The 14,686-nt window shown below is 41.4% G+C and overlaps 1 protein-coding gene across 2 annotated transcripts in view; it reads left to right on the forward strand.

Moving 5' to 3' along the window:
- Window positions 1-14,686, forward strand: part of NLGN1 (neuroligin 1) — a 735,624-nt gene that overhangs the window by 152,203 nt on the left and 568,735 nt on the right. The window lies entirely within an intron of this gene.

Raw genomic sequence — 14,686 nt, forward strand, 5'->3', positions numbered from 1 at the left:
GCGGGGGTCGCTCCTGCCCCCCCTCCCGGCGGGCCCCGCTCCCTGCCCGCGGCTCCCCGGCCATCTCGAGCCGCCCTTCCCCTGCCCCGGCGCGGGGAGCTCCCAAGGGCACGGTGTCTAGCGAAATACTCCTGTTCCCACTTGGATGCAGCGGTGCCATCTCTGGGCAGCCGGGGGCAGGATCCCCAGGCCCCCCCGCCCACCTCTTTCCTGGGGGTGGCATCCCCCCGCCATGGGTTTGGCTCTGGGAGGCTGGGCTGTGCTTTAGTTTCCAGAACCGGGCGTCCGTGTCCCAGTGGAAACGCGCTGCTCCGAGGGAGCGGGTTTGGGGGACGCGGCTGCGCCTTTCTGCGGCCCAGGCCTCGGGCCGTGCCAGCCACTGGTGTTAGCTGGGCTAGCGAACCTCTGAACCAAGAGAAATCCGGACCTTTTTGTTGCTACGACCCCAGCCGACTTCCTGCGCAGGGGGCCGGACTCCATCGTCTTCCAGCCCTAACGTCCGTGAAGTCTGCGAAAGAGTTTTGAGCCACTGACATCTGCATTAATGCAGATGCTTCCCAGGGTGGGGGGCAGCCAGACCTGGGAAGTCCGGGCAGGTAATTCACATTTATTGGGGACCACCCTGGAAATAACTTTTCAGGGCCCTCTGAAGGCCTGATTGCTTCTTCCTCGCAGATTCAGCATGGCCGTGGAGCTGGCGGTTATTAGGGGTTATAGGTGGAGATATTCAGACTTCCTGCATGCTTGCCCTTGCTGTTCAGTGCAAATCTGGGGGCTTCTGAAAGAGCACAGGCTTTACCAATGGCCCAAGGGAGCTTTCTGGTTCCTCCGCAGGCCTGGGGTAAACTTAACAGCGGGCTGTAAATGTAACTGTGAGCTGGAGTTTTAACAGCTGCAATATTACAAAGACATCAGGAGCTAAGCTTTGGGCTCCGAAGTTCCTATTTCAGGTGTCCTCTTTAGCAAAGATGCTGAGCTCCCATTGACTTCAGTGAGATGCGTGTCTTAGCCCCTGGGCCAATCAGCGCATGTTTATATGTAAATTTAAGGGCCAAGAGCTAGGCAGCCAAGCTGGAAAATGTTGGCCTTGTCACGTCCCTCAGAGTACAGCCCAGGTAAAAGGGTTACTTGCTTCTCAGTTGCTTTTGATGGATGACACCAGTTTTCTTAGAGGGGAGCAACAGACTGCAGTAATAGTCTAATGGCTCTTTTGCAGTAAAGGAGGAGGGCAGCATAGATTCTTATATAAGGGAAAAGACATTCCCTTTCTTCTGTGTCATGTGAATCACATGCAGAATGTGACTGGGAGAAAGGATGAGCTTGGGGATAGGCATGCTAGGCGTGTGTTTGCTTGAGCACCTCTGGTTTACCTGAAGCAGCAAAAGGAGTGGAGACTGCTGAACACAAGCTGTTGTGTGGAAACCAGCACGAAGGCTGGACTGAGACTGGCTTGGAGCTTTCCAGCCCACCTTAGAAAAATGTAATATCCCTCCCAGGTCTTAAATACTTAGCAGCCTTAGCAAAGTGAGCATGTTTTGGCTGGCGATGGAGAGGGTGATTTTGAGATCAGGATCAAGCAGGAGGCAGATAAATTAATTTTCAAGCGGATGGAGGATTTAAAATGTAGTAATGGTACTAATTTTATTTTTTATCAATTAGCATATTTAATAACCTCTGACTCAGACACAAGCACACCCTACAGGATTGTTAGAATGGAGTAGGGGGAAGAGAGGAGGAAGCAGCTGAGTTTGTAATGGATTGGCATGCTTTTAGTAAAAGGAAATGTACGTTCTTCACTAATAGAGATATAGATCAGTGTTACAGATATCTGGCTGGCTTTGAACCATTTGTTTGGTGCCATGTTTATTACGTTTTTTTAATCACCCAAAAAAGAAACTATTTAAAAAATAAATACTGGAAGAGGAGGGCAAGCACTATACAGTCAGTCTCTGAACGTGGATAACGAAAAAGCAACACTTTGCCAGAGAGCCATTAGAAATCTTTGCAGTAGATTTCTTTAAATACTCAATGGGCAGCAATTCAACGTGTTCTGGTAAACAGTGTGTTATCCACTTAGTTACCAGTACATTAAAATGCTTGTTTTGGCAATTGTAGTGGCTTATAAAAACACAGAAACTATGCAAAGATGAAATGTATTTCTTAGCCTGCTAGATTCCTATTCCAATATTACTGTTTCAGGGAAGTGCATGCGTTATACTTGATGCATCGGTATTGCAGAAGGGCTTGTGTATAAGGGAGGAAGTTAGTGGATAGAGGAAAAAAGAGACGGTGGGGAAACTTCAGCAAGCATCGCAAATTGAAAGCACATCCTGTAATTTTAGTGACAAATGATGACATTAAATTCCCCAGAAAGACTATCAAATTATCACTCTTACAAGAGGGAATCGTGTTGACTTCTGAGTGACTCAGCTCCACATTTACACCTGCCTCTGAAGGCTCACATGTTTTCCAACAGACTTTGCTTTTCATAATTACCGATTCATTAGCTAATGCTATGCTGTGTGCCGTTCAGAGATAGAAAAGGTGTATTTGCCTAGGTAAACCCACATTTGCATTTTTCTGTGCACCCACCATCAGGGATGAATTTTTCATGGCAGACTGTTAAAGGAACAGTGTCCATATAAAAACCACAGGGCGGGTTCTCAGCTGGTACAAATGGAATTCATGCCAATTAAGGGACTGGATTCCACATACTGGACTTCAAATGTTTTACCTACTTCGTGTCACAAGTTAAAGTGAGGTGACTATAAAAGATGGGAGAGAATTCCTCTTCCCCTATCTTTTCCTTTAATTAGTCCATACGACAGCATCTTCCATATAGACCATTTCATGTTTCTTCTGAATAGTCTGTTTCCTTTGTTTCCTTGGGTCTTTCACACAATTATAGAGGAGAGAGAAATATTTTTGAAATGGGAAAGTGGTTGTAAAACCACAGAAATGTGAAGGAGGCACTTTTTTTGAAAAACGACTCTATTTCAAGTTAAGCATGTCCTTTTAATGGAGCAGTGATTGTAAAGGGAAGATTTTTTTTTTTCCAATTTTGCCTTAAGCTAACCCCACCTGACATGCCTAAGATATCATTAGCATATTACTTGACCTGGTTCTAGGGAGTTAATGAGGAAAACAGGTTGGTGGTACACTGAGCACTTTAACATGCCATTTAATTTGAATTTAAAAAAGCTTGCTGTAGGACTTTCATGTTACCCAGAAAACTGAAGGAATTAAATTCCAAACATTCTTTGGAGATTATTTCTTTAAAAACAGTTACGTTTTTTAAACTTTTTAAAACTTTGTAATAGTGAAAAATTATTGGGTAGTTATACGATAGTGAAAAACTATTAGATAATTACATGATATTACTAGCGTAAATTAATTGTGTAGGGTTTATCATGGGGTTCTGGGATCGTGTACAAATCAATCATGTAGGAAAATAACAATTCATTTAAAGGGAACATTGCTATATAAATGTAATTTTTTTGTTTGTTTTAGTTCTTGAAATGTCAAAAAAACATGATTGAGAGATCAGTTTCCTACTGACTCATACTACAGTTACATGGATTGTAACTTTGTTCACTTGTGTGGAGTTCCTCCTTGATTAAGCCCTGGCCAGAAAGGAGAATTAGGTTGTAAAATTGTTGTATTAAGAGAACTGACATGTCCTGGTTTCAACAAAGTGTTTTTTTATTGCAGAAATCATGGCCAATATGACTAAAACCTGCTCATAAGGAGACTTGAGACCAGGTTGAAGTGACTCAGATGGGTATCTTTCTTCACACCGGTTATAGGGAAAAGGGAAAACTGGATATCCAGTTGAATAATGGGATACCCAACATGAAGTCAGATGGAAAGAATAAATCATGGTAGAAATTTAACAGTATTATACACTAAGCTTTGGGGAAATTTTATTTGAAGTTTTTTACAACAGTAAATGCAGTCTCTGCTACACCTATTTCTATTTCAAGTGAGAGAAAAATTCCCAGTCTATGCCACAACACTTTACTGCTACCATTACTGCAGACTTTATAGATCAGAGATGTGTCAGCATGTTAGCTTTAGCTGTAATGCTTTTTTTGTGTGAAGCCTTATGGGCCTTGCAGCTACTTTCTCATACTGACACTCATAAAACGTTCAAGTTCTCATATTTATTATTTAATTTTCTTCCTATATAAAGCAACAGAGCACTTCAGAATATGAATATGAAGCCAAAAATGACAGGCGAGCGTGAATGGGACTAATGAGTTTTAATAATACACATATTAGAGATTGCTAAAGGAAGTTTAATTAAGAAAAACAAGTTAAGCATGAAATTCATTTTGGAACAAATATAAGTTAAGTCCCAGCTACAGATGTGGATTCAAAAACCAGAATGATACATCACAGGAAATGGGACCTTGAGACAGAAGTTTGATCTACTGAATACCAATATTGGGTTTTATGAGGAATGTATACCCTCTAGACTTGGCCCTGAGGGAACTTCACACACAAAACACTTCCTCTGGATATTGAGCAGTAGTTAAAGCAGCTACATTTATGATTAGCAAAGTTATATTCTGTATTCCTTGTTACAGAAACCATAATCAGCTAGATTTTGATATCCATTGCATCGATGGAACTGAGATCAGAATCTGGACTGACATTTTCCTTTCTTTGTGTAGCAGGGAAATATATATTATTTATTTATGAATTGAATTGAAGAAACTATTGATCTAACTCTACAACTCTAGGCCTTGCATGCTCTGGAAATGATACTGCCTGGTGCTCTGATAGAATAATAGTCCACAGCCAGAGTTTCAACCTATACCCAACCATTTTATCTGAGCGGTCGCCTTCAAGCTACAGGACTTGGCAGATAATTGTGCTTCTTCCTTTGTGTATCTCAAATGCTTAATGTTCAAAAATAGGAGCTAGACAGAGATTGGCAAGTGTCCTGTGTATTTGATATGAAACCCCAATTAGTAGAGAAATAGCAAGTAAAGAGTAGTGATCAAGTGCCAAATCCTGCTCACCTTTTTCACGCAATTAGTTCCACTGAATCAAGATTTGGTCACCAATCTGTACCATACACGTAACCTCCAGGCTGATTTTAGTGTTTCGTCTTTAACGCATTAAAGTCAACGACAACAGACCCAGTGACTTACATGGGCATGGGGCAGGGGCTCTATCTAAGTTCTAATATGGAAAGTAATACCGATAAGATGTCAAGCATGTGAATGTTTCATGAACTGTTAGTCAACAGAGATTTAAATTCATGCAGATTCATGCAGAGGCAGGAAATTTTTTTAGGACTGAGGATCTCAGCTGAGAAGTGTCTGGGTTATTACCCCCCCAAATGACGTAAACATGTAAAACAGGATCATCTCAGTTACTAGACCAACTTAAAAATCTTCATGGCCAGAAGCACAGTATTGTCCTGAACACAGTTAACCCTCTGTATATTTAGCAGCATAGTTACAAAATGCAAAACTGAATATAATACTTGGTTCATTTAAGAGTTAACCATAAGCTGCTAAAAGGAATAAAGGTTCACTTCAGTACCCATTATATTCCAAGCCAGTGCATCTGTCATTTTTAATTTAAATCTGTATTACTTAGCTGTCTAAAACTTTACACATAAGTGACAGAGTTATCCATTCTTCCTGTTATGGGTAAAATCGCCATTTTCATTATCTACTTACTGTGCAAAATGTCACTCAGTTATCATCCACTTGTTAAAAAAAATTGTAGCCAACTTATGGTAATATAAACAATTACTTTAGCTAAAGAGTAGGAATATTTTAAGATAAAAGATTTATTAATATGAGAAAACGGAAGATAATATGAAGTAAATGACTCCTTGCTATATACATAGGCCTCATTTGTGTCTGATTCCAAAACAGCTTATTAGAAAATGAACAGCTAAAATCTTGCTGTTCTGGCAAATCTAAGTTACAGAAGTATTTAAAGGGAAATATTTAAAGGGAACATTGAAACATAACATGAAAATACTCATGGATAGAGAGTGAGCAGGAGCAAGTGTTCCCACTGGGGGAAAGACAAAATTATAGTGATGCTGAAAAATGGGAAACAAGTTAAATATGTGTGACCTATTTCAGTCTTGTATCATCTGCTTGGTTTAGCCCTGCTCTTCATTAACATTTGGTTTCTGAATGAATTAATGTACACAGAACTGTGCAATCTATACATACGCAGTTTTGTATTTCTTACTGTTTTTGTTGTGCACCCAAAGTAAAGTAAGTAAACCCAAAGGTTTAGTTTACAAGTAATATTAAAAGTGGGTCAGATAGCTCCAGGAGTTGGTAATATGAAGAATTGAGCTGATAACCTCTGGATGAGGAGGTCGGTGTGATACTAGCCTATGATGACTTTGCGGTCTCCGTTTCAAGTGGGAAGGTGACCCTATCTAAATAGTTAGCATCACCTTTTACATCTTTGTTTGCCACGTGAAGAGAACTCAAGGATCTAAATGGGTTCAGATAGTCAGTTGGTATCCACGTTTTCCTGGTGTTTTCTATAGGAGGCATGCATACACAGTGGCAAGACAGTCACTGGAAGCTAACAGTGCAGTAACCTAAGCTGTATCTCTCTTAGATACATATAGGCAGGACTTTATTCTCTCATGTTCTCAGTCTGGCATTTGTTTCTGAAAACTAGGTTTGCTTAGACTCAGTATTTTTTAAGGAAAAAAAAGAAAAGGAACCAGTTCTTTTGAGTTAAAAATACAAATCCATTGATTTAAGTAGACATTCACAAGACATACGCAAGAGAAGACTTTGTCCAAAAATCTTTAATGTCACAGAGAAGTATGTGACATTATGTTTAGCCAACAGAGGAAAAAAAGAAAAAAGAAAAGTGAGTGGCAGATGATATGTTCTCTGGTAATATTTACAATCACCAGAACAGTCCTGTGTTGTATAATGCTTCCTTTAATACATTTATTGGAGGTTTTTTTGTCATCCTTTTGTTTTGGACTTCAGATTTTTCTTTTTCATAGACATGAAATTAAATTGGGGCTTTTTAGAGTTGCTTGTCAGCAGCACTGGATGCAAACGGCATGTTCATTCTGTAAATACTTGTTTGCTTTTTTAATGAAATTGCTTTGGCAGTATTCAGGCTTCTTTTGTATTCACTTTTTATCATTTGTGCAATTGAGCATTGCTGGGATGAGCAATCCTGGAAAGGAAACTTTGAAGATACAATTTAAATGTATGGGGTAGTTTCTGAACTGCATTAGGACTGCTCAAGTTAGCCGTCAGGATTGAAAAGCTGGCCTTATTTGGGGTAGAGCTGCCATAGAAACTCATATGCCTGACCCTCTCGGCAGCATAGAGGCAGAGAGGGATCTTGGAGTCAGGATCTACTCTAGGATGAATATGAGTCGCCAATGCGACGAAGCAATAGGCAGAGCCAACCGCACCCTGTCATACATCAACAGGGGCATCACTAACAGGTCCAGAGAGGTCTTGCTCCCCCTCTATGCAGCACTAGTCAGGCCACAGCTGGAGTCCTGTGTCCAGTTCTGGGCACCGCACTTCAAGAGGGACGTGGGGAACCTGTCCAGAGGAGGCCACTTGTATGGTTGAGGGCCTCCGTGGCCAGCCCTATGAGGAGAGGCTGAGGGACCTGAATCTCTTCAGTCTCCACAAGAGGAGACTGAGGGGGGATCTTGTAGCTGCCTACAACTTCATCAGGGGCCACCAGCAGGGACTCGGGGAAAGTCTGTTCACCAGGGCCCCCCTTGGAGTCACCAGGAACAATGGCCACAAGCTGAGGGAGGATAGGTTTAGGTTAGATATTAGGAAGAACTACTTCACTGTAAGGGTGGCCAGAGCCTGGAATAGGCTTCCCGGAGAGGTGGTGCTCTCACCTTCCCTGGAAATCTTCAAGAGGAGACTGGATAGGCACCTGGCTGGGGTCTTATGACCCCTCCCACCCCCAGTGCTCCTTCCTGCCCATGGCAGAGGGTCGAACTCGATGATCTGTCTAGGTCCATTCCGACTCAGTGATTCTATGATTCACTTCCAAAAGTTAGAAGAGGAGGGCTAGAAAGTGACATAGCCAGCTGCTTCCACCAAATCCTGACATTGTTGCAGCCGTCCATTGGCACCTAGCACAGTTTTAAAACATCCCCCAGATATGATAGTAAGTAAAAGTAGTGAGGAGTGGGTATGCCATGGGGACTAGTCTCTTGTAGAATAAGTCATTGCATGGGAAGTGCGAAGGTGGCTTTAAGCCATGAGCCATGTTGAATGTTCCTCTGCTTTAACTGAGGATTGGTGCCAAAGAATAAATGAGATTCAGGAAAAGGATGGTCACAAAACAATGAACAAAGGGAAAACAATCTCAATAGATTTCATGAAAGAACGCATTGAACAAATTATATTTTCTAGATTATGTGCTCAGTGGTAATTGCCAGCGATAGTCTTGACAATAATTATTCTGAAATTCAGACCTCTATACATTCTTATGCTGAAGTTACAGCCAGGGCTATTTTGTACTCTGCAAAGTACCTGAACTGGTTGATGTCACTGGTTAATTTACCTTTCTGCCCACCTTCCTGTTCATCCCTGTTTAGGATTATTGCTGGGGTCCACATTCATGCACTCACAAAAGGCTCAACTTCTTCCTGCTGGTTCTTGTCCAGTCGTCTCAAATGCAGACATCAGGAGGAAGTTTTGTGCAGGGCACAGATTGGAGAACTAAGGGAGATTCTTGGCATTGGTAACAAAATGTTCCAGGCAAGAATCCCTCCCTCCCTGATTCTCTACTTCAGTCCTGGAAAGAAGACTATAGTATTTGAGTTCCACAAGAAGTTAAATAAACCAGAATATCTCCATAATACAATAGTACTACTACTATTTGTAGTAAATGTTTTCACTGTTACTGTCTTCTCGTGGTCCTCATGTGGCTGGAATAATATATCTGTTTTGTTAGGGCATTTCCACTCTCTTGGAAGTAGAATGTTTGTTCTCCATAAGCATCCACCGTGGCCATTAAACAGGAAAACAAATATACAAAAACCAAGGTAAAGGAAACCAATATATATGCTAAAGTGTACGGACATTGCTATTGGGTTATAGGTTGTAGCCATATTGGTCTAAGGACACAGGCAGACAAGGTTCTTTGGGGAAATCTGATATCCAATGTAGACCAACTCAAATAGTTGGAAAAAATCTTCTTTGCAAGATTTTAGGTATAAATACCCTTCATCAGGTTGAGGAAGCATCTGCAGTTGATGTGTGCTCTTCCTGGATGGAATAAATAGTAAAGAGGCCAGAGGCTGGTGTGCAAGCAGGGAAGGCAGTCAGTGAAGATGTAAACTGAGGAGTCAATTGGTGAGAGACAGGCTGGGGGGGCAGGGGAGAAGAAGGGGAATGAATGTAGCTGGTAAACAGTGGAGAGGTACTAGATGTCAGGCAGGTTATAATGTGTCATAATGTCTATATTTAGTCCATGATTTTTTGTGTCCAGGAGGTTGATGAAGTAAAGTTCATAGGCTTATCTGTGAAAGGTGTTTTGTAAATTCCCTTTGAGGATTAGAACTGAGAATTTTTTTTTTTGTGAGAAATGTGCCCTCACAGGTAATTGGGTATTCTTGCCTTTGATAAATTTATGGTGTGCGTTCATTCTGGTGCACAGTTGTTGTTTGGCCTCTCCTATATATTTTCCATGAGGGCATTTGGTGCACTGGATGAGAAGTATTACATTTCTGGAGGTGCAGCTGTAATATCCAGGAATGCTGATGGCTCTGTTGTGGGGTGTAGTCATTGTGGGGGTGGTGGAGATGTGCTGGTGGGTTTTACATTTCTTGTCATAGCATGGTCCGGATCCATCAGATGCGTTTTGGGCCATAGGAAGTTTGCTTCTGGTGATGAGGTTGGCGAGGTTCAGTGCTTGTTTGAAGGCTAGGATGGGTGGTTCTGGGACATTGCCATTGCAAGTCTTTACCTACTGGATTATTTACCCTCTAAATCTGATGGCTTCAGCTAGCCATTTATGTAAATTAATTAACTAAAGTGGCCAAACATATTATTGCAATCTGTTCTTACTACTTTGGCCTGTTCCATGTTTTGTTACAGCAAAACTTTATCACAAAGTGGCAGAATGACAGTTGTTAACCATAGCGTAGCTGTTCAGCTGCTAGGCATGCCATCCTATGGAATGACACGTAAACACAGCCTGGCTCTAGGTTTTATTCTGAACTTAGGTAGATCATATATATTTGCAAAGTAAAAGGAAAGATAAAGAGGGATACCAACCCTCCAGCATTTAGACTATTAGGAGCCTACTGCTGGTTATTTTATTTCACATTAGTTGTAAGAAAATCACAGTGTCAAGGTTTGTATTTGTTGACACTACTGTACAAAAAAAGTGCTTGTCATAGAATTAAAAACAGTATTAAGATGTAAAGAGAAAAAAGTCTGCTAGATGAATAGTTATTTACAGTATATGTTGGTAGTTTTCCATGTTAAGCTGACTCAGCAGGTCAAATTGAAAAGAAAGGAAGAAATTGTTTGGGTGCAGCTTTGTTAAATTTGATTTCTCCTTAAACTTTCTCCAGACCACCTAAGCTACTGGGCTAGCTTCTCAAATGAAGTACTTGCTATTTACAAATGGAGAGGTCTCAGAGCTCAGGAGAGAAAATAGAGCTGATGTCTTTGCTGCTGACAAAAGAATAAGTGGGTTTTAAAACTTAATAAGATTGATTTAATGTGTGCAGTTTGGTCAATATCCTTAGGGAAGGAGCATTTTTACTGACCTTCACTGTACATCAAAACATGAAGCAACTTTCCTTTATACAGAATTTGAAGGTTCATGGATTGTTTTCCATTCCCCATTCTCCTAAATCCAGTGTCTGTTCTGCTCCCCAAGAAATACCTTGCTATGTGCAAAATCTTAAACGGCAATGAAATGACAGCTCTGGTGATGGCGTTACCCAGATTCTGTTTCTATACAAGTCTAGTTCGTTGGATATAAATACATACGCTAGCCTTCAGAAATGTGCATTTAAAACCTGTATTTTTCCAACAAACACTGAGAATCTGAAGCAGAAGAATGAAGGGTATAAGCCTGTCTTCTGCATGTTAATGCAGCTTCACAGTAAAGGTGTTAGAATTAGGAGCGAAAGAAAGAGAAATTGTCAAAAAGCTACATCTCTCTCCTTATTGCTTTCTCAGATAGATTGTGCAGAGCTAAAAAATCACTAGACATGAACCAAATCTCCTGCTGTCCTATATAGCTTTTACAATCTCCTTTTTAATAACCCAAACTGCAGGGTAGTCTAACTGTTAGACAAGCCCGTCTTTGAATTCTATCTACAATGTGTATGGACATGATAAAAACAATTCTCATTAAAGCTGCCAATGATATTCCAAAAGCAGGTGTTTCATAATCTTGTCTATACAAAGCAAAATACATTTCCTGTACATTACACACTATTTAACAATGAGGGTAAGATTACACTGTTACATTGTACATTGTGCTGCATTTAAAATTAGAGTATATTGTAAATAGTGTTAGAAATGTGATTAACATGAATATGGAAAATGTTATGGTATGCCCTGAGCAGTCTCTAACAACGCTGTGTGACACTGCCTGTATTGCAAAAACAGAGTAAAAACTAGTCACATTATATAGTCTCTGATCCTAACAAGATTTTTTTTTTTCTGGGCTGTTGTGCAGAAGACATGTGAGGGTCTGAAAAATAAGGACTTTTAATTGTCCTGTGGGAGCATGTATTTGTTGCATTGCAAATTAGGAACAGAGGGAAGTGAGTATGCATTCCTTGTGCACTGACATTTTTCATTGAAGCCATTAGTGTGTCAGGAATGGGCAATAAGTCCCAAAATGAGAACTCCAGTACAATAGCATATTTAAGGGGGGAAAGCGGGGAGGAAGCATGGCACTGGGCCTAGATGCTGACTCAGGGGTGCACAAAAATGGCAGTTGCTACCGCTGATAGCCTGGCACCACTGATGGCAGTAGCGACTCATCTGCTGCCGGGCCCAGGGCATAAAACTGCCCAGATATGCCTCTGTTCAACTGTCTGTTCCCCTCTTCAAATCATTTTTGAAGCAAAAGACTTTGAAGTCCAATCCCAGTTCCTTTTGAAGTAAATTGGGGTTTTGTCATTTAATCTGGTCCTTTGCTGTGAATATTTTGAAAATCAAGTTTATTATTGTAATGAATGTCTCTTTGCAGATGTAGCCCTTCTGCCGGGCATTGATCAGCAACAAGAAGGGCCGGGTTCACATTTCGGGGTACCCAGTAAATTATATCTATGGCTGAAACACCCACCTAGAAGTCTGGGAACATTAAATTTACTGGGGTGTCCCATATAAACAAACCCCCCTCCTTGCAGCAGTATAAACACAAACACCCAAATTTATTACAGAGAATAAAAACAAAACAAAAGGAAACATTAAATATAATTTAAAAACACTATTAACTACAAATCAAAGTCTATAGGTGGCACCCTCTTGGGGGAGGCTTCACCCAGACCCAGGAAGTCTTGGACTTGGAGCTCCCCAACAGGTAGTTCTGGGGGCCTGCACCCCTATATCTGCACTTCAGCAATGGACTGGATGTCCCACACCAGAGAGTCCTATGAGCTGCTTCTTGGGTTCATTGCACCACTGGGATCTGCTCAAGAACATAGGACCTTCTGCATTGCAAGGGGCTCTGTTGCTCCTGGAGAAGTGGTAAAGTGCTGATCTTTGCTCCTGCAGAGAGGCTTTGTGTGTGTGTGTGGGGAGGGGTGACTGCAGCTCCAGCCAGCATGCATGCACCCTAAAACTTCTGGGCTGGGTTATATGGCCTGCTGAAACTAAAACTGCAGGACAAACTCAAAGGTTAGCGACAGACATTCAAAAAGCCTGAGCCTGAATTAATTCAATCTTTGCAGGTTAGTCTAACCTGGTTAGGCTAAACCGGTTTGAAACCACGCAGACTGAAAAGATTCTGGACTGAATAAATTGGGACATATGGGTGCAGTGGCTCAGGCTAGAAGCATGGGGGTGCTAGAGCAGCCCTCCCTTCCCTTTCACAATGGTGATATGGGGGATGGGAAGTGTGGCCAGGCCCCAGCAGGACCTGTGATTAGGGAGGGGTTTCTCCACCTGTCCTGAGCAGCCCATCAGGGAATGTTTATTACCCCTAACTCAGTGTATATTAACCCGTTAAGTAAACATGGCCTCTTTCCATTAGTTCAAACCCTTCATAAACAGCTTTTCCAAGGAAGGACATTACCAGCTACCTGTTGATTAGCTCCAAAAAGGCTAATCCTCTCCCACAGCAAGGGCCATAGCCAGCATGTGGTATGGAAGGGAGGGGGAAATCCCTGCGTACAGCAGAGGGGAAGGGGGGAGCAGAGGAAAGCAGACTCTTGCAGTCTCTGCCAGAACTCCAACCAGGGAGCAGAGGGGAGGTGCCAGCCCTGCTGTGGAGCAGAGAGCCCTGCCCAGCCCAGCTCAGAGAACATACCGGGATGCTGGGGGAAGTCTGGTTTATGTTAAACCAGCAAGGGGTCTGGAACAGACATTGCATAAACCGGTTTGACCAAAATCAGTTAAGTCTGATACTACATTCAACCAGGTCCTCCTCAAACTGGTTTCCGCCATTTTCAAACCAGTTTATGTGCACTGAACATCTGTTGTGTTACTGATTTAAACCAGTTTCTGATTACTTAAATGGGTTTATGTGTAATGTCTGTCCCTATCCAAAACAGAGCCAAGTTGATTACTGGCTACAGCTGGCCCAATCACACAGTTTAACTGGAGCAAAGGTCCATCAAAAGAAAAAAAGGGGAAAAGCTAGACCTACCTTCTAGGTCTGGGCTGCAGGTAGTTTGGGTCCCTCCACATGCCATCACCCTGGCCTTGTCCAGTCAGGGACTGCCACACTCCAGTCTTTCTCTTAACCAATCTGCCTGAAAAGACTTTGCTCCCCCTGGCCAATGAGGCCAGAGGATTTAACATATTTGGCTCAGGTACAAGTCCCCAGCTTTTCATGTGCAGAGCACTTGGCAAGAACAATAGGGGCCATCTTGCCCACATAAAACAAACACACACATACACAAAAAAACCAAAACACAGTATACAACCAAAAGCACACACTTTGCCATACACAACCCAAATGTCTTGGGGTGTTACACAGAGAAGCACCAAAATCCAGACTTCCTGGATTTCCATTAGCTATGAGAGGTGTAAGTGGTTAATTGATTATCATATACAACATGCTAAATTATATTGTAAAAATATTCCAAAAAAGGCTTTTTCCCTTTTGCTTCTGTGTTTGAATTGTAAGCTACATTTTTAAATGGACAAATAAGTGTTTCTTGTATATTTATAGCTCTCTGTATATATAAACGTAGTCTATTTTAATGAAATAACAGTTACTTAATGTTTTAGCATTCAGAATACCTATCTGACTTGCATTCACTGTGTGTCTTGAGTTTTAATAAAATTCTAATTGATCTATGGTTTCTATCTTCTTGGTAAACCAACCTCTGCTAACAAATTTAAAATTGACTATGGGCTGATTAAGTTGTATAAAATGGAACAGAAAAACATATTTAATCTGACCTGGCAGCAATTTGTTTATTTTCAGAAATGTAAATTTTAAAACTGCATTTTTTATGAGGCCAATTTCTTCTGAAAAACTCTGTAAA

Source organism: Gavialis gangeticus, unplaced genomic scaffold (genome assembly GCF_001723915.1).
Source record: "Gavialis gangeticus isolate Ggan-Ray unplaced genomic scaffold, GavGan_comp1, whole genome shotgun sequence".
In the NCBI taxonomy this organism is placed as follows: domain Eukaryota; kingdom Metazoa; phylum Chordata; order Crocodylia; family Gavialidae; genus Gavialis; species Gavialis gangeticus.